This window comes from Pantherophis guttatus, chromosome 8, assembly GCF_059756535.1.
Source record: "Pantherophis guttatus breed Tessera chromosome 8, ASM5975653v1, whole genome shotgun sequence".
Lineage (NCBI taxonomy): Eukaryota > Metazoa > Chordata > Lepidosauria > Squamata > Colubridae > Pantherophis > Pantherophis guttatus.
In genome coordinates, this window is record NC_142070.1 from 83,549,775 (window position 1) to 83,569,185 (window position 19,411).

Here is a 19,411-nt window from a genome sequence, read left to right on the forward strand (position 1 = left end):
TACCGCTTTACAAAGCCTTAGTAAGGCCATATCCAGTTTTGGTTACCACATTACAAAAAAGACGTTGAGACTCTTGAAAAAGTGCAGAGAAGAGCAACTAAGACGATTAAAAGCCTGGAGATTAAAACACATGAACTGTTGCGGGATTTGTGTTTGGCCAATCGAGAGAAAAAAAAGGACTGATAGCAGTATTCCAATATTTGACGGGTTGCCATAAAGAGGAGGGGGTCAGTTCATTCTCCAAAGCATCAGAGGGCAGGACAGGAAACGATGGATGGAAACTAATCAAGGAGAGAAGAAACCTGGAATTAAAAAACTTCCTAATGGTGGAACAATTAACCAGTGGAACAGAAGTTGCCTTCAGAAGTTGTGGATGCTCCAACACGGGAGGTTTCTAAGAAGAGACTGGACAGTCACTCGTCTGAAATGGCATAGGGCCGTGATGGCGAACCTATGGCACGCGTGACCAAGGTGGCATGCAGAGACATCTTTCTGGGCACGTGAGCTGTTGCCCAACTTACCTGCAGCTGCGCATGCGTGTTGCCCCCCAGCTGGTATTTGGGCCTCCGGTGCTCATGTGTGCAATTCAAGAGAGCCAGCTGGTCATCGGAGCTCTCCTGGGCATGCATGTGCATTTGCACATGAGAGTACTGCGCAGCATGGACATGCATAGATGGTGTTCGCGTGTGTGCCCTGCACAAAAACTGCACGTGCACAGATGGTGTGATTGCACACGCAGTGCACGGAGGTGCGTGTGAAAGCCTTGCACATGCACAGATGGTGCGGTTGTGTGCACAGCACACGGTGGGAGGAGCCGCATGTTAGCGTGGATATCACGGGTGCACGCAAAGTGCGTGCCTGTTCAGCACTCGGTGAGTAAAAGGTTGGCCACCACTGGTCTAGGGTCTCCAGCTTGAGCAGGGGGTTGGACTAGAAGACCTCCAAGATCCCTTCCAGCTCTATTCTGATGGGTGAAATGCTCCTTCTGGAGCTTTCGTTGTGCAAATGCAGCTCCACTCTGTCCATGGCCCACCAGCACGGAGACTTCAGTGGCTTCCAGGGCCGCATGCTTGAGGCACTCGCTGGCCTCCTTACAAAGCCCCTGTCACTCCCTATGCTATGCCATTCATGAGGCCTCCCCGTTCCTCTTAAAAACCCTGCCCAGGTGGCTTCTGCCCCACCTACCCTGAGGCCGTCTCACTTTCATTTAGCCCTCTTTGATGTAAGAAAACAGAAAGAGGATGTCTTCTTAATTGGCCTGTGGCTTCCTATACATACACCCACAGCTATCTAGGGCCCGGGCCTCATTGGGTGCAGGGCTGTTTAGTGATGCCCCCACCCCACCCCCTCGGGTGACAGACAGGTGGGCAGAGAGATGGGTAGTTAATTGTTTCTTAGGGGCAAATAACTCTGGATCATGCAAGACAAAGGCTCCCATTGATCCCAGCGGCCGCAGCTTAGAACCGGCTTTAAATGAAACCAGATTGCATGCTCACTGCTGTGTCCCGGTCCATCCAGGCCGGCTTTGGCTTCTTGGAAACAGACCCTTCAGCGGCCCTCGCAGGTCCTCCTCCTCCTCCTCCTCCTGCTCTAATCTCCTGCAGATGCAGCCTCCACCCCAAAGGGGCTGCCTTCCAGGCCTAGGTCACACCTGCACCCGGATTGGGAGCCCACCGTCTCCAGCAACTGAAGCGGGCTCAGCCTTGCAGGGTCTCCACGTGCACTGGGGCCTAAACTGAGGTGCCCACCTGCCTCCCAAGACCAGAGAGGGGGGGAGAGGGTGGCATCGCCCCTCGACCTGTTCTGAGAAGAGCATCTGAAGCTGCAGAGGCTGCTCTGAAAGACAAGGAAGCCTCCGGGCTGAACATGGCATCGGAGGGTGGAATTGCCTCCATGCCTTCTTGCCATCGTGATCCAACCCCAAATATTGCAGATTTTACCCTCTTTATTCAACCAATGTGTTCCTTTTAAATATTAAAAAGTGTCTATTTTAACTTGGTTAAATAAATCAAAATCGCTTCCCCTTAGCTTGTATCCTAGCATCTCTGTTGTCACCGATCCCTGTGATTTCCTCTGCAGTGGGTCCCAAGGATTTCGCAGGCTGCCCCACCGCTTTCTTTGAATGGACCAGAAGAAATGATGGTGCTCGGCCCGGGGGAAGGCCTGCAGGGAGAGGCCTGCAAGGACGATGCCGGAACAGAGCAGAACACTTGCACCCAACGTTAAGCTATGGAGATTCGAAACGGTCTGCCAAAAGATGGACCCAGGGCTTCCTAATTTTTTACTTAGTTTACTTAATAAAACAACACAGAGGGAAAAAAATAAAATGACATCAACAAGAGAAAAAGAAAGCAAAAGGCTTCTGACAGATAGGCATGGACTTGGGAAGTTTTATGCAACGGTTTCAAGGAAAGATGAGCATATTTCATTGGGATCCTCCGGGTGTAACTTGCATCAAGGCTTCCACCCACCGAGTGATGGGAGCCAGGCATTCATCTTTCCCCCATTCAGGGACTCCTCTTTGGCAAGGAGAGCCGCACAGAGGATCCGTTCTGTTGTCCCACCATCAATTTCCACGTAATCGGTAGGTGATTCAAAAGAATAGGGATGTCCAAAAATATTAAATCATACCTTAGAGTTAAATTAATAGATTTAATCACCTTTCCCCAGAGTATAATAACTTTAGGACATGTTTTAATGAATCTCCAACAAAATGGTATTTTAATTACATCTTCAAAAAAATGGTGATTCACCCATTTATTTTCTATTCAAACACAATGAGTTCAATGAGTTTGAAATATTATTTTTGGTTGAATAAACCCTAATCTAAGATCTGAAATTTTTGACACGAGGGCAAAACAATTTCCCATTGTTTAGACAAAAGAGGAACCCTCAATTTCTTACTCCATTCTTTAAAATTTGCCTATTAAATTGATTTATTGATAACAGATATGATTATGGGCTTTTTTGTCTCATAAAATTTAATGATGCATTCTAATAATTCAGATGTTTTTGAAGTTGAAAATGCTACTGTTCCAAATTACAAATCCATGGCCTCTGTAGTTGTAAAAACTGCAACTGAGGAGCAACAGAAAAAAAAAACAATAGTATTTATCTTTTAAAAGAAAATGATCAAGCCAGCATTTCCAGCTCCAAGGGAATTTTTGTGCCTGCTAAGTACTTTTTTTGGTGTCTGCAGGTTTCTCCCGAGTCCTTTCACACAAGGATGGTCTTGGGTCTCCAGAAGCTTCTCTCCCTCCCTCCCTCCCGCCCTCCCCGCATGAAGGCACAACAGTGAGAGATTGCTGTAGCATATGTGTTTGAATGTTATTAATTTATTGAACAAACATCTATATTTCCGCTTTTCATTATATCGTTCAAGGGGAGTAATCATGATTCCTAGTCAGGGATGGTTTTATTTTAATATCTGTTTTACCAGCTTAGTATTCCAATCTGGCATAGTATTTTTACACTTTTCAAACTCCTGTAATACTCTTGCTCTCACCCACAGAGAGTGTCCCTCTTGGTATGCATTTCCTCCTAATCTGCACAGGAGTTCAAAGGAATGGCTAGCGATGTGGGTCAAATGGGGCTGGGGCACCCCCTCCCTCCCTCCCTCCCTCCCTCCCATGCACCTTAGGGCCACTTCGAAGTTGGGCTGGAGAGGAGCAGCCCAATTTGCTTGCAGTGCAACACCTGGCAGTTCCCTTTCCCCCCCCTCCCCCCCCTTACAGAAAAGCCCCTGGTCTTCTTCCTGCAAAGGGAACAGACAGCCCCAGGGCCAGGAAGGCAATTGTTTGAAAAGAAGCCTCTGCTGCCCCCGGGAAGAAATGCCACCCTGGGGCCACGGTGTGCCAGAGGCAGAGAAGCCTTTCCCCTCAGGTGGACTTTCTCCCAGACTCAGAGGGGCCCAGCAGCTGCAGCAGCTCTCTGACGCCCCCCCCTCCCTCCTTCCCACCTGTTGGTTGGGCCCTGGTGGGGGAGGGGTCATGAAGGGGAAGCCCCACCCCTGCATGGGAGGAGCCCGTCCCTGGTCCAGCCCGTGGGAGCTGCCAGGCCACCAAGGAAAAGGATACGCTGAACTAGAGGAGGGAACTGCCTAGTTTTATATTCCCTTCCATTCATGCCCAACTGATGATTGCATTGACACGTTTATAAACCTTAACAAGGTTTCCAATTACTCTCTTCACATTATTTCCCTCTTAAAAACCATCCTCTGACAGCCGGAATTTCCCTTGTTTTGGGACACATGAAATACCGTACATTCTGCCTTAAATTTGGCCAAACCTCTATTCTGAATCTCTGCTGTTCTTTTGTCATGGCTGCGATTGGGTTTTCCAGGCTGGTATTATAAACCAGGGATCCTGCCTGGTGAATTGATGGGTTTTTCAGCCTGGGAAGGTCCCTCTTCCCCCCACCCACCCACCCCCACCCCCACTCCTGCTGAGGCAAATTTCTCTCCTGCAGCTCTCAGCATGGATCTTATAGTCATTTGCATTGGTTCATTTCTTACTAGTGGAATTGTTCTGGAACATTACCTAGTAGAATAAAACCTCCAAGATTTCAATTCAAAGTTCAATTTCTACAATTTTTAAATAAACTATGTATTCTTCTTCAATTCTTACAAGTAATTTTTACAAGACCAGCACCTATGATTAAATCTTCCTTCAGTGTTGCAACATTTCTAGTATTTGATGTTACATGATTTTCTCTTAAATTATAGCATTGGAAAATTTTACAGATTTTTTTTCCTAAGTGCTCCCAATGTTACATTATAATTGTTTCTTTAAAATGTTGCATTCACTTTATCATATATATTGATAAATACATTTTGGCCCAGTGAAAGTGTTCCTAGGCTGGGTTTTGCCTTAAAAACCCTTCCTTTCTTCAGATCCCTTTTTATTCTTCCAGTGATCTGTAAATCCATCGGCCACGGTGGATTTGGCCCTTTACCAGAGCAATATCTTTGCCGCTTCAGTCTCTTTCTGGAACCTGGATACACCAGATTCACATAATGCACAGAATTACGCTTTTCTTGCAATAATTTTTTTCTATGACAAAAAGCATTTCGGGGCAATCTCAAAAGCAATATCCCACTAAAGGCAAGATTACTGCATTTATTACTGGTTTTTTTTAATAGAAGTTCCTGTTTTTGTCCACCTCTGCCTTATAAATACATCCCTTTAAGTTTTTGTCTTCTTTTCTATCTGCATTATTATCTCTGAAGTCCATTAGCCAGGCTGACATCTTCTAATGCTGACATTCTGCTGTTCGGGGATTTTATCATCATTCTAAATGAACAACTTGCGTGGTAAAATAATTCACACTTTGCCAAAGCAGTCTACCTCTATTTCTGAATTGTCTCTTCTTCTTTTTTACTTTTAGGGTTTTTTTTTCCCCTTTTCCAAATAAAATACGTATTCTTTGTCAGTCTTGCAGTTTTAATTCTGGGATTGAAATTGGCACTTTTTGATGTGTGTGTCTGTGTGTTAGTTAGGTAATGTGTTCATTTTAATGGTCACAAAAAAACCATCCCCGTTCCCAATGCCTGCAGGCCTCACCGACACTGCCAGCTCCATTGCCACAGCTGGGCCAGGCAAACAGCTGCTGGTGTGGGAGCCATTGGGGCTCAGCTCCCTCTTGATCCAGAATTCTGCCCAAGGGGCTCCCGTTGGCACCAGCCCCAGGGCTCAGGAGAGGGCAGAGTGTCTGCAAGCGCCATGGGGTCCATCCAGATTTGCTTGAGCACTTTCCAAGGAAAAGGAAACTTCTTAAACCGCCCAGATGCTGCTAGGCGAGAAACTCTGTGTCTGTGGCTTTGCTGGGCTTGAACACATCTGCACATTCAGCGCTCTTGAGAAAGTTTCGGCATCTGGTGCTTCAGTCCAGATCCTGCTCAGAGCAGAGTGGCCAATGATTTGCCACAACCCCAGTGCCATCCCTCTGCTGAACAGCTGATTTTCACAGCATGGTCTCAGACCTAAAGATATTTTACCCATGTAATATGCTGTATTGATATTACCCTTCTGATCTTCTCATCTTTCTTAATACCTTCTCCTATTGGTATCTATGTTTGAGCACTTGTATCTTATGATTAATGATTGTAACTATGATCTATGACCTATCATTTTGTTCTTTGCATGTACACTGAGAGCTTATGCACTGGAGACAATTTCCTTGTGTGTCCAAACACACTTGGCCAATAAAGAATTCCATTCCATTTCTATTTTCTCCTATTCTATTCTATTCTATTCTATTCTATTCTATTCTATTCTATTCTATTCTATTCTATTCTATTCTGTTTCTGTTTCTGTTTCTGTTTCTGTTTCTGTTTCTGTTTCTGTTTCTGTTTCTGTTCCTGTTCCTGTTCCTGTTCCTGTTCCTGTTCCTGTTCCTGTTCCTATTCTAAACCTATTCTATTCTACTCTTTCTCTTTCTCTTTTATTATTTTCTATATTGTATTCTATTCTGTTTTCTGTATTCTATATTTTCTCTACCCTACTCTACTCCACTCCACATTCCTGTTCTGTTCTATGAACAAGGATGGTCTTATCGGTTTTCTCAGTCCACACTGCACTCTTCTCTCACTTTCCCATCACAGAGGTAGGTCCCTCAATGGAGAGCCCCCTCTACATGAAAGCAGCTATCCCAGGCCCCCTCCCCTGGCCAAAGCAAGGCTGAGACCCTCAGGGAGAGGGGGGCTGGCCCCCCGCCCCGCTTGCATCACCTGCTGCTACTGTCCAGGGGGGTCCCTTGGATCCAGGAGGAGGAAGAGGCAGCTCTTCCAGCTTGGCCAGCAACCCTTTATGCCAAGATGGAAATGCCCGAGCTTTCTGTCTCTGGTGCTGGATTCTGATTTCACTCTTTTCTTTTCATGTTACTGATGGGAAAATCAAATACACCTTGCCTAAATAACGTTCTTTTTATGAATGTCAGTACTGGTGCCTTTCATAGCCACAAGGGGATTGCAAACTGGGGGGAGGGGATTACCCTGAGAGTCAGTGAGAGAAGATCCCCTTTTCTCTTGATGCAGGTTTTAATGTTTTACACTGCCCGTGTTGAGTTCTATGGAAAAATTCAGGGGCTGTGCCTGAAAGCAGCCCATTTGTGGGGTGGTGGAGCCGGGTGCAGTCGGGCCTGCAGGGCTCTTAACTGGCAGCCAGGAATGCCAACTTCATGCCCCCCCCCAGTGGCTCTCTTGCTGAGGGTGGGCCTGTTCCTCAAGGGAGGCAGCTGAGATGCAGATCAGACGGAGGGCCGAAAGAGGCATTTTCAGGGACCGGGGAGACCGGGTGCCCTCAGCAAAGGCAGGAGGGATGGCTGACTTTACTCAAATTTCATCTCTTGGGAGAGTGATTAATAAAATACAGAACAGGGGAGATTTCTCCAAAAACATGTGGAAGCTATTTATGGATTATGCTGATGGGCCTGGCATTAATGTATGAAAATATGCAATACTGCTGCATTTGTTGGAAAGATTGCCACATAATGAAGGTTTTATCGGTGAATTATGCATTCCTCCTCAAGTTGTATGTTCAAAGAAGAGCAGGAGAGGAGGAAGGAGGGATGGCTTTGTTTGGAGATGACTCGGGGGTTTGCAAGGCTCTCCTGCTTTGAAAGAGAGGCCCTCTCCTTCGCCCAAGGCCTCCTCCACCGCCACTGAGGAGATGCAGTTGTGAGGCTTGGTGCCTCATCCTGACAAGCGCTGAGCATCTCCGTCTGGGAAGAGCCAGAGGGCCAGCACAAGAGGGGGGCGCCTTGGAAAGAGGAGGCCCACATGGACCAGAAAGGGAACCTGCAGCCCGGCCCTGACTTAATCAGAGCACAAACACAAAGGAATTCTGGGAAAGCTCCCCAATCTCTCCATCCAAAAGCCGGTGGGGAAAAGAGGAGGAACAATGGATTATTCCGATATCACACAAAGTCTCAGCCCTGGAGGAAATGGCGGGTGGGAGAGGTTGTCATAGATTCCAAGGGATCTGTTCAGCCTAACAAACAATCGTAACAGGCCTTCTTCTCTGGATGCTCTGTCAGGTGTGACACAAGAGTTCTAAGGAAGGCAATAAACAGATGTTAGAATTATGCTGCTTAATAATTTTGGCTGATGTATTTCAGTAGAATGCAATTTGGATGGTATTACCTAGTGGTTGGAGATCTTCAGACAGCATCTCTCTCGTATAACAGTTGCGTCCCTTTCTGGATCGGGACTCGTTATGCACGGTCACTCATGCCCTCGTCACCTCCTGTCTGGACTATTGTAACACTCTATACATGGGGCTCCCCTTGAGGAGCACTCGGAGGCTCCAACTGGCGCAGAGTGCGGCCGCGCGGGTGGTGATGGGAGCAACGTGGCGCTCCCATGTAACGCCTCTCCTGCGCGAGCTGCACTGGCTCCCGGTGGTCTTCCGAGTGCGCTTCAAGGTCTTGGTTATCACCTTCAAAGCGCTCCATGGCTTAGGACCTGGCTATTTACGGGACCGCCTGCTGCCACCAATAGCCTCCCACCGACCAGTACGCTCCCATAGAGAGGGGCTCCTCCGGGTGCCGTCGGCCAAACAATGTCGACTGGCGGCCCCCAGGGGGAGACCCTTCTCTGTGGGGGCACCTACGATCTGGAACGAGCTCCCCCCGGAGATACGGAGGATTCCGGATCTGCGTACCTTCCGTCGCGCGCTTAAGACGTTTTTATTCCATCAAGCTGGCCTGACCTAAACTTTTCCTCTTTTAAATGGAATTTTAAATTTGGTTTTAATTTATTGGGGTTTTAAAATGTCTCAGCCAAATTTATTTAATTAGTTTTATCTCTATTTTAAATTTTGTATCCACATGTTTTATTTTATGGCTGTTCACCGCCCTGAGTCCTTCGGGAGTAGGGCGGTATACAAATTTAATAAACTAAACTAAACTAAACTAAACAGTTTTCCAGGGTATCCAAATCCAGAACGTAAAAAAACCCCATAAAAATGTGTAATTACAACTTTGCGTAAATATCTACTTTTCATTCATACATCTATTAGTTGCCATTTTTTGTGTGCTTTTCCTGACAATGAAAGGCTTAAGGAAGGATAACAGGCATATGCCTTATTTTGGTCTTCATAAGTAACCAGCTAATAAGCCAGACATTTAAATTCTGCTTCAGCGAGTAGATCCATAGCTTGTCAGAGCATTTAGCAAAATCAAGTCAGCAGATTTTTCCAGTATTTAGCCTCTTCTCAATTTTGCTAGCGGGCTATCAACTTTCAGTTCCCCAAACAGCTTAATCCTTGGATCCGCAACGGTTATGCAACTGTTTATATTTTTTTCATTCTGCTTTCCCTGCTTCTGAAAAATGGGTTTCTTTTCTAATTGTTCTGAAGGAGACACATTGTGCTACACCATGTTTCAGTTGCTGAATCACTTATTCCATAATTCCTGTAATTTGTGAAATTCCGCTGAGCTTTGCACATTATTTCTACCATAATAAACGGCAAAGAAGGAATTCTCAATAAGGAAAGAAAAATGATCATCAGTTACCTACTGCTATAGGTTCATCTTCTGGATTTAGCCAAACCAGGTAACACATTTACCCAAAGCACTGAAGATGTACAGAAAAGCTCTTTTCCATTTTGTGGGTGACCAATTCAGGCAGATGCTTCCTTAGATGAAGTGGGACATATCGCCAAAGAAGTGGCACATGGCAGACATCTCTGGCAGGCACCAGAAGCTTTTGGTGGAAACTCCAGACCACGGGACTGGAGGGCCCTGGGAGGGCCCTTTGGATTCCAGAGCAGCTGGCAGGCGATAGGGCTTGGGTGGTGGGCACAGGTTCATCTTGCTTAGCCCCCCCCCCACTCTAGAACACCTAAGCTGTGGCAGCTTTAAGAAAGAGCAGAGCAGAGCATCTGCTGAAAGGGCACAGGAGAGCTTGGAAGGTGGGATGCGGTGTGTGTGTGGGGGGGGGGGGCTGAGCCAAGCTGTCGTGGTTATAGATGACTTCAGCCCAGCATTGGAGAAAGACATGAATTCTCACCAGTGGAAAAATCCCTAAAATTGTTATTTGAAAGGCTATTTCTTGTCATTATTAGGAATATACGGAGCCAGGACGTGATTCCAGTCCTTCCCAGGTAATTCTAAAATTGGGCCTACGATATGGAAAGTGATTTGGAACGATGGAGCTCCATCACTGACCAGTTTCCAACCTTCTCTTGCTGGATGAGTGGACAATCCCTTTTCCTTAGTCATAGTCAGGCCTGGGGTGGTGAGTGGCTATTTTCTTGGCTGCCTTTGACAAGACAGGGAAGGAGGGAATGCTGCTATTGGGGAGAGGGACCCACTGAGAGGTGGGAATTAAGGGCTCTGTCTTGGCTGCCCTAGTTACGGTTGTGGAGGTAATGGTGGGGTAACCGGAGAGAGAGTCTCTCTCTAGCCCTGTTCTTACCTTCTTGAGGCTCAGGGCCGTTTGGCTCCTGGGTTGTGTTTTCTTCAAGGAGGGAGGGAAGGAAGGAGTTAATCTCTTTGGCTCCCCTCCTCGGCCTCCCCCCTGGCAGTCCACCCCAGTTCCACCATGAAGGGGCACCATTATTCCTTGCCACCCCCTTCCCTTGCTGAGAAGGGCCCTCCTGCTTGCAATTTGTTACAGAAATCCCTGCCAAAATGCCCCCAACACAGACTTCACTATGTTTTCTCTCAAAAGAAGTTTATGGACATTTTTTTCTGCTTTAAAAATTCGGCATTTTGAAGGAACATAGTTTGGAAGTCTCTTGTTTGACATTTGTTTCAGTTTGGTGCATTTAATTCTTTAATAGCGATTTTAATTTCCTGTAAATTCTGTTCTGGTGAAAGGAATTTTTTTTTTTTACATTGTATTTGAAGAACAATGTAATATGTGGTGCAGACCATGCATATATCCAGCATCCTTAATTTTCATGAGGAGGAACTGGACATAGTCGCAGGTACAGTCCAGGATCCGCCCTTCACTAAGCTTTAAGCCTCTCAGCTCTCTGGGGCCTCTAGAAGGGGGTGGGGGAGTTGCGATGTGAGAAAAAAGAAAACTGGGAAAGCTGTTTGGTGGGACCAAGGCTTTTACGGGCTTCCCTGCTTAGATCAGGGGTGCTGATCGTTGCTCTGTCAGGAACCGAAGCCTGCAGGAAAGCGCAAAGAGGAAAGGGAAATGGTGGATTTATTTTCTAGAGTGTGCAATGGGACACCTGATCTCTTTACAACAGTTAAGGACTGTTTGTTAAGTTCCCGCCCGTGAGTGAATCTCTCTAGAAGGCATTAGACAAAGATTAGGCAATCTTGTTGTAAGCCTGCTTTATTATTGTTATTGCTGTTGCCGCTACTTTGCTGCAGACCTTGGAACCATAAAGCATAGCAGGGAGATCTTTGCTCAAGGATCTTATAATACAAAAAGGGGACAAGCCCAAGGGAGGCATCAGAAAGAAGGTGCAATGACAATGACAATAGAGGAAAAAATAAAGACAAATGAAAGTGAGGAGGTTAAGATGCTGCCAACAATGGCAACATGAACTAAAGCTGGCCAATGCTATTAATAAGGTCAACTGTGAGTTTAATAATTAGCTGCAAGCTGTTCCGTCAAATCCAGATCTGAAACTGACTTCCTGCACAGTCAGACACTAACCCTGACATAACAATCAGAGGATTCCCTTGCTTTTCAGGGATGAGAATATTTCCAGTGTTCAAATATTGTTAACTTTCATAGTGAGCTCAAAAGGAAGTAACCGCAATGTCTCATTTAAAAGAGGGTTGGAATTTGATTATGCAGTAAAAATATGTACAAAAATGTCAGGGTTCAATCAGGTTAAATCCTGTAAGATCTTCAATCTTCCATTTTTTTTGACCATATTTGTTAGATATATTAAAAGGTAGCAAGACAGAAGAATCAGTCAATTGTAGCTCCTACCTTTTCCATGTTCTTATGGTATCTTCTAGATACGGATTTGTAAAATACATGAAGGCCTGAGTATCAGGGATGAATCACACTTTCCTATGAGATGGAGAATGCAGAACAAACTCAGTTTGTTTCCACTGATGGTGGTTTGAATTTCACTCATCTGAATCACCTTCTCCTGCAAAGGACCATCTTCTCTGCTATTGTTAAGGGCTGGCTAACAACCAGGGGGAAAAAGAGGCTGGGAGAAGCCAGTGTGCCCTGGTCTTTTGTCATCAGCGGTTGTCGATCTCTGGTAACAAACGGTTACAGCAGAGCCTTCCTCTGATCCACCTCACTCTTCACTGCTCAAGCTGGAGGACTCTGGGGGAGGTTGAACCCCTGAAGGATACTTCCACTGGCTGCAGACCAGGAGCTTTTGAAGCAAAAGAAAAGAGAAAAATGCACAGGGGACACTGGTGTGCACCTTTACACAAAGTGTACACACAGCCCAAGAGAATTATTTGTAAGTCAGTTATCAAAAGGCAGCCTCTTTTTATATGAAGGCTTTGAACATTGGCGGTTTTTCCCCCTCTAATATCCCATGCTTCTATTGAACTAAGAATAAGTGAAGAGTTCTCCATCTTCACTCACTGGGGAAAAAATAATCCCCATCCAGACACTGATAGCTCTAATGCAGGGAAATAGGACAGATTTAACATTTTATATAAATTTAGTTTCTAATGCTAAACACTATAAAAATACAACGTGGAATGCCCTGCTGAGCAATTCTGGCGACTGAGGCAGGGCAGCGGCCAGAGGTTAACACTCATCTCTGTCTAACAAAGATCGGGGGGGGTGCGGGGGGGGCTCTCTCATCTCACAAGACTGGGACCATTTAAAATATTTTGGAGTCAGGCAACATTTCAAATCCCTGCCATATTTCTCCTTCTTTTTCAGAAGTAACTCTAGGTTCCAGATGAGCTATTTCCACCTGACATTCAGGAAGGCTTTCCAAGTCCTGAACTAATTCTTGAGATTAGGCGTAGGGTAAATGAAGGTAAACAAATTAGGTTTGACTGATTTTGGATTAGGAGCAGCTCTCTGGGTAGACAGAGTGCAGATCAGGAACGATCTCGCACCATTTTGGAGGAAAAGGCAGGATTCAAACTGGGTTAACCACGGCCAAGAAACACCGAGCCTCTCAGCCTGCTCTGGGGCAGCAGCCCGGCGCCTGGGTCCTTTGGAGCCCGGACGGAGCACTGATCGGCCCACCCGGGGTCTCCTACAAAAGCGGCGCCCCTCCCCTCTTTTAGCAGACCCCACCCGCCACGTCCGCGTTGCTGAGAGGCTCTTTGGGAATCTAAGCCGGCCCCGAAACCGATCCGTTTCCCGTCTCTGAATCCAGCTACGGGAGGAGAGAAAAGGCAGCAAGGGCCATTAAGAACTACAGTATTTAATCGTTTAACCGTTTAATTGTTTATTCTCTAAGCGCGGGATGGAGCCCGGATTCCAGAATGCATCCAATCTTGTCCTCCGGGGTTTTTATTTCCTTGGCACTCGGGAGGGCTGGACTACTTCAAGCCTTACCCGGCGCCCCAAAGGAGGCGGGACAGGGGTCCCACGCTGGTCCAGCTTCACCTGCTCTTCCCAAAGAGGCCACCTGGGGAAGTGGTAGAAAGGACGCTTGGGGGGGGGCTTTGATCCCAGGGCTGTGGCTACCTCTTGGCTCCTTTGAGCCCCCTCCCCCTCCGAAGGAGGCTCAAGACTGGGCCCCAGAGGGCTGTGGGCAAATTCCACGCCGTCCCCACATAAGGAGCCACGAAAAGCGCTAGTCTCTCGGGAGACGCGCCGTTGGAATCTGGGAAAACCAGAGCCGGGAGGAGAGGGGAGCAGGGTATCCCACGCACCCCTTCTGCTTGAGGAGGAGCCTCGGCTGGCCCGCGGGGAGGAAGGAGCTCCGTTCGCAGAGAGCCGGCCCAGCGGGAAAAGGTGAGCCCAACCAGGAGCAGCTCAGGACCCGGAGAGTTTGGGTGCCTGTCTTGGCAGCACTTGTGGGTGCCCTCCCTCTGCCGTGCCCGCAGGGACCACGCCCACCTCTTGCACAGATTCACACTCTTAGCTGAGCAAAATGCCGGAGCCAAACCGGAGAGGAGTCCAGAAGGGCCTCGTTTCAAAGGAAGCAGAAAAGTCATTTATTTCCTCAGAAAAGCAGCTGGAAGAAGATTGCCCAATGGGGTGGAAAGAGCCCGAAGTATAAATCACGAGGCAAAGCCCAGGCGCCCCTGATAAGGCCGGGAGAGAGAAATTTTGTCCCCTCGACTTGTTTCTCTCTCTCTCTCTCTTGGCCGCCCCAAAGGGCCCCGCCTCTTTTCCTCATTTGCATACAGCAACCCAAAGCGGCGGTGGGTAGGTGGGTGGGTTGAATCTCACCTGCTTGATGAACCCCAGGCAGCCAATTTGAGCGGAGAGCAGGACAGGAAGAGGGACCGGCAGAGGGAAAAGTCCCTCTTTCAGAAGCGTCAAGTGGGGGGGGGATATGCAGGCCTGCATTTTAAAAGAAGGAACTCCGCCCCTTCCCAATATGGTGATTCCAAGCTGAAGTTTCTTTTTCTCTCTCTCAGAGTGGCTATCTAGAAAGATGCTTCCTGATCCTGTTTTTCCCAATTGCCCCATTTTCACCTTCCCTTCCCCCTTCCCTTTTTTCTATCTCCCTTCCCTTCCCCAACGCCCCCCCCACTTGCTCTCTTCAGCTGCTCTTCTCTTCAGACCTGGACAACCTCCCCACCCCCGCTCATCCCTGCCCATGATTTAAATGGAACCGCGCCCCAGTCTCTCTCCCTTGGGGGCCGGAGGCAAATCCAGCCTTGGCCCATGGCAGCCTCCCCCTCGGCCACCACTGATCCTGGAGGAAGCTCAGCTGAGCTGCAGCAAGTGCGCTCGGAGGCCCCTGGTGGGAAGCTGCCCTCTCCTCCTCCCCTTTCCCCCCAGGGGCCCGGACCTCTGGGACCCTCTCTCGAGTCTGGAAGCCCCCCTCGCGGCTTCCAGGCAAGGGCTGCTGCTGGAGAGGCGGCGATTTCTGCAGGGACAACGGAGGCCCGCTTTCTCTCACTGTGGTGGGGCAACAAAAAAAGGCAAGCGACGCCAGACGGACCTTCCCTGATTCTTTGCCAGTTTCAGCCACTTTCCCAAGGAAGTCCGAGAGGTGGTCGCCAAACAGTTTTCACTCTTCAAGCGACCCTTCCTTCCTTCCTGGCAGAATCCAAGGTGAGTGAAGGGAGCTGACTGCAGCGTCTCCCAACCGGCCTGCTCACAACCAGGAGAACAGCTGGGGAGTCCCGCAGAGGGACCCAGCAGGCCTTGTGCTGAAGGGGGCAGCAGTCTTAAAATTTAATATATTTATCGCTCGATAATTGTCAAATAAATAAATCGATGACATCACCCATCTGACTCTCAAAGTATCTTTTCCCCAAATAGAGAGAAGGAAGGAAGGAAGGAAGGAAGGAAGAGAAAGAAAGAAAGAAAGAAAGAAAGAAAGAAAAAGAAAGAAAGAAAGAAAGAAAGAAAGAAAGAAAGAAAGAAAGAAAGAAAGAAAGAAAGAGAAAAGAAAAAAACTGGTGGGGGAAGCCTTGAGATAGCCTGGGTGAGATCTGCAAATGCTCTGGGCATCAAGGCCAGAGTCTACTGGAAAAGTCTCTGCACTTATTAAATCTCTTCAGGTAGAATTAAAATGTCAGAGCAGCAATTTAAGGTCCACATCAGTGAAACTGGTTGGATGCGCCATCATACAGAACAAGTGATTGTAACATATTTCAATGAATATAAAAATGCACAAGGGTCTGTGCAAATGCCAGATGGAAATCTGGGGATCAGGTGATGGCTTATCTCGCAGCCACTTGGCTCACCCTGGCCTCCTTTCTGAGGGCTGGTGACTCTAGCAGACATTCAGAGGGCTGCAGTGCCATTTTTCTCTACCCATAACCTCTCCAGGCTGCCTAACATGGGAAGAGGTGGGTTTGGTGGTTTCCACTTGAAATATACTGTCTTCTGAGGCATAAAATCCTTGGCAAATAAACTGCCCTAAAATGAATAAAGTGAAACAGCCATGTTGACTTTTCTCATGGACAAACTCTGATATTGGTTGTTTTCTTGCAGACATTTCATTACCCAAACTACCTACCAAAATCTCCCAGACTGCCCCCACCAACGCTGACAGGGCAAACCCCTAGAATATAAACGGAGAGCCAACCTCCCTCCTTACTAGCACTGATGAAGTTACCTAGTTGGGTCATGAAACATCCGCAAGAAACCCACCAAGCTCCCCGAGAGCACCAAGGAGCCCTCATGTCAATATTCTCCTTCATTGGACAAATTTGAGCAACAGGAAACTTGTTTTGATCTGGATGCCTTGATCTTGCAGCCAGTGGTCCCAAGTAAATTCCAGCCAGCATGGTTTTGGATGATGGTGATAACTTCACCTCTCCTGCAGGGTTTCTGAGCTGTCTCCTGCCTGGGCCTCGATGGCTGTCACTCTCCCCCTTTTTTGTGCTGATGGATCAGAGGAGTCGATGGGGGGAGGGTCAGTTCAGTAGACCCTAGAGACTGAAGCTGCCTCTGATGGGGGAAGCACCATGCAACCCGGCAGCAAAGTGAGGAAGGAGATACGCGACCCTCAGAAAATCTACCTGATCAGGAAAGGATGGTAACTTTGGGGAACTCATAAGGGCGAAATACAAGGAGATTCAAAATCAGTTGATGAATGAATTGTCTCAAAGGTGCTTTTTCCAAAAGGCAATTTTCCTTGAAGATGTTTCCCTTGTCATCCAAGAAGCTTCTTCAGTTCAGTTGAGTCTGAAGAAGCTTCTTGGATGAGAAGCCAAACGTCTTCCTTGAAAAGTTGCCTTTTGGGAAAAAGCGCCTTTGGGACAACCGTGAGCTGGACGACTGAGAATCTCCATAGGCAAACAAATGATGAATTGTGTGTGGAACGGGACGGAGGGCTGCTAGATGGCTTTAAAGGGGACCAGCCAAATTACAGGCAGCGGTCGCTAAAGGCAGTAGTTGCCACAGGCAATCCTGAAGGGCAACATCACGTGACCGCGCCGTTAGGGATGGAAAGCCCAGCAGGCTCTGTTGCTGTCAGGAAGGAAACCATCGCGGTGCCCAAGCAAGAATGTCACGTGGTCCTCTCGTGCCACCTCCTGCTAGTTGCCCCTCTAGACCCGGGGAAGCTGGCATGGGCCTCGTCGGAAGCCGGCAAAGAAAAACCAGCCATGAATCGAACCAGCAAATGCTGCTCGCGTGACCGCAGGGAGGCTGCGACGGATGTAACTGTGAGGACCGCCCTACCTATCATTGGCTCAGCAGAGTTGTAAGTTCGATCCCTGAATGATGCTCATGAAGTGAGGACCACCTATGGTGGACAACGGGCGCCGCCAGAGCAGCCGGCCTTCCCGCAAGAACTGACCGGACTGGGGGCCAGGCTAGGTGCAACTTATGGCCCCTCAGTGGAGAGCGCGGGGGCTGTGTTCGTGCCAGGCCAGAAACGCTTTGGAAGCGCGAAGAGTCCCTCCGATACTCGGAGCTGCCTTGACCACAGCAGGAGAGGCTGGAGAGCCGGCAGCGGGAACGGAAGCGCCCTTCCCACATCGCCCCGTTTCGTTCTGCTTCCTTCCGACCACAGCCGGAGCCCCAAGGCCGAATCTCGGCCCTACCTTTGAAGGAGCGTTCGGAGAGAGTAGATCACGGCAACCAGGAAGATCCGGGAAGGACCAGGTGGCCGATCGGTGATCGCGCTCTTGGGACCCGGCAGGGAATCTCCCGCAAGAAGAGGTCGCGGCTTCTCTCTTCCTCCAGACGGCAAGGATTTCAGCTCCAGGAAGAGATCCCGATGGAAGCTTTTAAAAAATGCTCCTCCGGGTCGGAGAGGGGAGCCAGGCTGAGGCCTAGGGGGAAGGGGAGGGGCGGCTCGCGGACATAGATGGGCTCCAGTGGAAGCCAGGCAGCCCTCCCGAATCTGGGCTTCTGGACTGGGCGGCCGGTGGAGTGGACGGCCTTGGGAGACCCCCCCAAACCTAAGATTGCATGGTGATATTTTTTCCCCGTTGAGAAAAGTCCAAGGTTAGAGCATTTCAAAAAGCTAGGAAGTTGGGCTTTGAACATTTCAGCGGTGCATCTACAGCCGCTGCTTTTAGAAAATCCGAGGTTGCTGCGTCAACCTCTCCGTTGACGCAGCGGGAGACCCGGCCCCTTTTCAAGTCCCGGATCCGCCACCTGAAAGACCGAAGGCGGCTTCTCGGGAGGCGCTTCCACGGCGCAATCGAAGCGCTGCCTCCCACGAGCGCTTCGCTCCACACACGGAAGGGACAACTAGCGGCGGCGTCGCCCGCAAAGGAGGCTCTCCAGCCAAGCCCTGTCCGGCGGGCGCTCCTGCTTTCCCTCTCTCGTCCTCGCTGCCGGGAAGCCTCCCGGGCAGGTCCACGCCCCCGTTTCCCCCGCCGGCCATGGATCGAGCAGGCTACGCTTCCCGGGCCCGCCCAGTCTTCACTAACCTCCCCCCCCAGCCCCTCCGCAATCGCCGCGCTAAAATGGGTCTGGGAGCCCTCAGAGAAGCCGGCCCCGAGGCTGCGGCGGACTCTGCCTTCTCCAGGCGGAGCCAGAATCGCCTCTCGCCCTGCACGTCTTGGTCAGGCGGGAGCGCCGCAGAGGCCGGTTGGCCGCGCCACTTAACCCGAGACTTGGCCGGCCGTGAGTCCACTTTTCGGGAGACGGAGGCGGAAAGAGCTGCTGGCCTCCCCGGATTCGCGGAGCTTCCCATCCCGACCTTTCTGAGGGCGGCGGCGCGATTCTGTCCTCCCCACTTCCTGCCTTCCCTCCAGGGACCAAGCCCGCTCTCCCTGGGCCAGGTGTGCTGGTCGTCGGGCGACGATAGCTTTTGGGCCCACTGAAGGGTTCCCTCGACATCTCCCGAAAGCCCCGTTGCCTTTAGCAAATGTTCCCCTGGAAATTAAACGTGGCGCGGATTCCATTTACTTGGGAGAAGGTCTCTCTGAATTCGATAGAATTTACTTCCAAGTAAACTGGAAACCCAAAGGAGGAATTTTTGCTTAATTGGGGGCACAGTACGTATTCCTCAAGGGTAAGCGTGGCTCCGTGCACCTCTCATTCGCAAAGGGCCGACTGCTTTTGATCAACGCTGTCGGATCTGAGGAAAAACGAGGCTGCTGAAGCTCGTCGCAGCTTCGAATCCCCCCACGAACAGAAGGGCTCGGAGGCGCCACGCGGAGCAAACTGGGCGACGGCAGTCTCGCTTCCCACTCGGGCCTGTGGATCTGCTCTCACGTGAACCCAAGGTCCCTCTCCGCAGGGTTAATCCACCCCCCTTTAGACCGGCGGCTAAAGCGGCGGGGGGGGGGAGCGGAGCCGGGACTTATCTCAGAGCGCAGGACAGGCCGGCAACCAAAACCACCGCGGAAGAGAGAGAGACGCGGAGATCCCGCAGGTCGGGTGGGACGAAGGCAGCGCCCAACCCGGTCACCCCGC

The 19,411-nt window shown here is 49.3% G+C and overlaps 1 long non-coding RNA gene across 1 annotated transcript; it reads right to left on the reverse strand.

Moving 5' to 3' along the window:
- Positions 1-11,277: 11,277 nt before the first annotated feature.
- LOC117676485 (uncharacterized) lies at positions 11,278-14,295 on the reverse strand. The gene is made up of 2 exons (XR_015729192.1): positions 13,460-14,295; positions 11,278-12,305 (listed from the first exon to the last, which is right to left on the reverse strand). It is a non-coding gene; the product is annotated as an uncharacterized LOC117676485 (long non-coding RNA).
- Positions 14,296-19,411: the final 5,116 nt, after the last annotated feature.